This window comes from Vicia villosa, unplaced genomic scaffold, assembly GCF_029867415.1.
Source record: "Vicia villosa cultivar HV-30 ecotype Madison, WI unplaced genomic scaffold, Vvil1.0 ctg.004863F_1_1, whole genome shotgun sequence".
In the NCBI taxonomy this organism is placed as follows: Eukaryota; Viridiplantae; Streptophyta; class Magnoliopsida; order Fabales; family Fabaceae; genus Vicia; species Vicia villosa.
The window spans coordinates 48,898-53,602 of record NW_026706529.1 but is presented as its reverse complement, the minus strand read 5'-3'; positions in this window follow the sequence as shown (position 1 = coordinate 53,602).

Sequence of the window (4,705 nt, the reverse complement as noted above, 5' to 3'; positions counted from 1 at the left end):
AGAATAAGTGGTGGTTAGCCCGTCTGGTTATGTTTTCTTTATTACTCATGTTATACAATATGTTTGTATAACCATCTTCTTCGCATGAAGGATTAGTTTTCAAATATCAATGAAATATGGCAAGTTCTAAAATATTCTTTTCCTTGTATAAGGTAACATTAAGTTAGGGGTATGATTGAAAGGATTGAGGCCCCAACAAAAAGACTCAATGGTATTGTTGCAAAAGTCGCATGCATGAGACTATAGCAATCAATTTTCTATAGCGTAAAACACACACAAAGAAAGTCAGGGGTGTTGTCGCAAACGTCGTGCGCGTACGACTACATCTATTAATTCTACACAATGTAAAGTACACACAAAGAAAGTTAAGGGTGTTGTCGCAAAATTCGTGTGGATGCGACCATAACAATCAACTATTAAATAAATAAATAGAAAGAATATAGTGGTGTAAGTTAAAAAACTGAGGGACCAATTAGCATCACATCCAAGCCCAAGAGCAAAGAAAGGCCAATTGACTACTAGTCAACACATGCTTCATGATCCTTCACGGATATTCAAGTTGTCAGAATCATTAAGGCATTGTTTGGAGTAATAGAATCGGATGGAGCGGAATGGAGTGGAATGGAATAAAATGATATTCCATTGTTTGGATAATTTACAAACGAATGGAGCGGCGTGGAAATGAGTGGTATGGATTCCATTTCATCACTTACCACCATATTCCTTCCCCTCCTACTTGGGCGGAATGAACAATTTGCCTTATCCCATCCTAAAATTTCTAAATAATGGGATGATATCTTCTTTCTGCTCCGTTCCATTCTACTACATCTCGTTCCGTTCCGCTCCGCTCCATTCCGCTTCGTTCATTTCTTGATATCCAAACATAGCATAAGGAAATTCAATATATCACTTTGAACTTAAACCCTAATTTACAAATTCAATGATGATGGTGGGTGCAACAGTCAAATAACCAGAGGGGAAATGCTCGGGGTAGAAAACCTCACAGGCCGGTAACAGCAACTCATGAAATGGTTGAGGTTTTATACCTGGCCAGAGCTGGGGCGATTTACGGCGACTGATGTCCAGGATATCGGCGAGGTCAAGGTAATTCTTCTCTGTTTTGTGTGTTTTATAGTTTATGTTCATCTTCTACTCAAAACTCACCATTAAAAATCAACAAAACTTATGAAGCACGATATGCTTTGTAAAAAACGATGAGATTTTATGTGAATTTCAGCAGTTTCTATACTGGTTTTTATAGGATGAGGGTGGGAGAGAAGGTGAGAGGGTGAATTTGTAGGATGAAGGTGAGAGGGTGAATTGCAAGATTATGTTAGGATGTGTGAGTTTAGGATGTGAGTTGTGAGATCAAATTGGTTAGAGGGAGTGAAATGAGATACTAAGAAAATTCTATTATGGAGTTGGTTTGGATAAGGTGAGAGAGTGAATTGTAAAACTTTGTTGAATTTGTATGGGAACCAAAGGGATCTGAGGGAATCTACAAACAAAATGGTGAGGTGTGAGTGATAATTTACCTGAGCGGAAAGTAAGTGTGGCCCCCTCTCAACAATCCTCATGTTGTAACTTTGTACCTCGAGGAGCTGAAACTTCTCACTAATATGCTTGGTAACATAGGAAATGCAAAGGTTTATTGGATTGGATTGATGAAAATTGCTTGATTTATTATGCTTTGGTCTGTATAGTGAAATAAGTTAAAATGCAATTCCTAACATTATGTTTTTTTTTGTAATTTTGAGGTGTGTTGATTGAAGTGAACATGATTAGGTATAAACAGAAAATGCTTGATCTAAAAGATTTGGAATTAGGTTAGATTTTGAAACTTGTTTGTCACTTTGTTCAACAAAAATTGAATTAGACTATGCTTAGCATGTATAAATGTGAACGTAGGCATGGTTGAAATTTGATGAAAGTTGGCTTGGTTTGTTATGCTCAAGCAATGCGAGAAGATTATATGATAATTGATGGTGATAGTAATATGGTGTTAATTGTTTCATGCCAGTTTCAATGTGCAATACAAAAGGTGAAGAAACCTAGTGCAATGGATGGATGAAGATGCCAATGGATAATTTTAGCAAGTTCAAGGGAAGGGAGGAATGGAGTGAATCGACTTGGGCTAAGCTCCCTGTATGAGTTGACTCCCACATCCATAGAAAAAGATTGTGTACTTAGGGCCCTTTTTAGAATTTTGCTTGTACATGTACCTTGTTACAAAAGTTTCATATTAATTAATTAGCCTTGGCACCGTTATACAAATTGGCTATGTAGATCAACCTTTGGCATACTTGTTTCAAAATGTTTTGCATTCAACAATAAATCACCACTTGAAAAAAAGTCTAGAAGTCTGGGTTTAAGAGACAATGACTTATTATGCAAAACAAATGTACCATGTCTTTAAAAGATAAACTTTTAAGATTCAAAATTTGAATTCTAAAATTGAGTAAGCTCAAAGCAACCTGACCTATTACCCTTTATTTACCGTAGAATACAATAGGTTTTTAATTCCTTAACTTTTGTTGAGCTCCTTTGTATCTTTTTGAAGAACTTGCGTTCTAGTATCTATAAATCCTTGCTTACAGAAAAAAAAACCTCACCTATTACCCATCTCAAAGTAAAGTAGCCTGCAAATGAAGTTTTCACAAAATGCATGAGTGAATAATGAATAGTAATGCATGGAAAATGTACATGATGTTGATGAAGAAGAATAAAAAATGGTAATGCAATGTGAATAAAATTCAGGCTTTTAACTTTCATCCTTAGAGATATGGTAATGAAAGATGCATGCTTATGAGAACCAATGACTTAATGGAATGATCATGACATAGTGATGCAAATGAATTTCATGCGATCCAACATTAGAGAAGTCATTAAAACCTAGGGACAAAATTAATGTATGAAACAACATTTAAATTGCACAATTATGTCATGGTTCAAATCCTGCATAACTATGATTCGAATCACACTTCTAAAAATTGAATTTTTTAACAAAAGTGAAATGTATGATTATAAAAGATAGTATGATTTGAATTATACAGTAATAAGTTTTTCTATCCAAGTTTTCGACTAATTGACTTGAACCAATTTGCAACAAGGGAAGACATAAGGTTTTGACTTATGCATACAAAACACAATTTAGCAAAAAAAAAAAAACACACACACAATTCACAGAGATGTGTAATGATCTAATTTAAAGAATACTCAATCACAAAAATATTAAAATAAATAATCGTAAACAAGACAAACAACAAAATTTAAAGTAGTAAACCCTAAAAAAATAGAACAACTTCCTTATTTTCTATAGAACATATTTTATTTATATATATATATATATATATATATATATATATATATATATATATATATATATATATATATATATATATATATATATATATAATTAAGATGATATTGTAAAAAATCAATATTGTGAATATTTTTATATAAATATCTTAGATAAACAAAAAGAAAGTGTACATAAGGATATTTTACATTCTTCAATATAATTTTTTTTTGGTTAATAATATTTTTAATTATGTTATTTTTTTATAATTTATAACAAAGAGCTTATAAAAATAATTATTTTTCTCATTAAAGATAAGTTTATAAAATTGTATTTATTGTTAATAAATTCAATAATTTAAGTAATATTTTTAATTTTTGTAAGGTATATTTAAGTAGTTTTATACTTACGAACAAATATAGTGGTTTATAAAAAAAAAAAAGATACAAGTGACAAAATAATAATATCTATTTTAATTAGTGAATTTGATTAGTAATTTTATTAATTTTTCAATTTATTAATCTTTTTCTTAAACAATATATTTGAACTAAATTTTTCCTTGCATTTTTTAATTTTAAAACTTTTAGTTTGATGAAAGAGTGTATTTTTCAATTTTAAAATTTTTATTTCAAGACTGAAATTGTACATCTCTAATTATACTTAAAAATTGTTATTTTGATCAACTGTATTATAATAGAAAAAATTTACTTTTGATGTCAAAATTGTTATATATATAATCATGTTTTGTTAACATACTATTATATTTTATTATAATTAAAAAATTTAATATCTAGTATAATTTAAATATTTATTTATAATTTATTTTGTCGGCCATCCTAAAGATTTTGTCCTGACTCTGCCATTGCTCATTGGAAACGTATAAATTGTGTAAATGATATTTTTTTATTTCATATTTGTCAGGTTTAATTTGTCTAAAATAAATGTTTGCACTAATAATAAAGTTTTGTTTTCGATGTTTTAATGTGCTCATTTCTTAAAGTTAAAACAATTTAAGTTTTCCAATCATGCTTATAAAAGGCCTGAAATGCATTTGAGAGATCGGAATGTTAAGCAATGGATGCGCCATCTCAACCTCTAAGAATTATATCAGGCCTTCTGCAACTATGATGAGTAAAATTATATTAAACTTTCTACAACTTTAAAGAATGAACACGTCAAAATGTCAAAAACAAAATTTCATTAGTGCAAACTTTTATCTTTAGATAAGTTTAAATTGACAAACATGAACTAAAAAAAATAAGAAAAATCATTGTCACACATGTAAAATAAACACACTTTATCTTCGTCCGAAACATCGTAAAGAAAGTTTTTTACCTTTCCAATGAAAAATGCATAAAAGCAACAGTCACCAGTGATGGACATTGTCAATGGGACTTTCCAGACAAA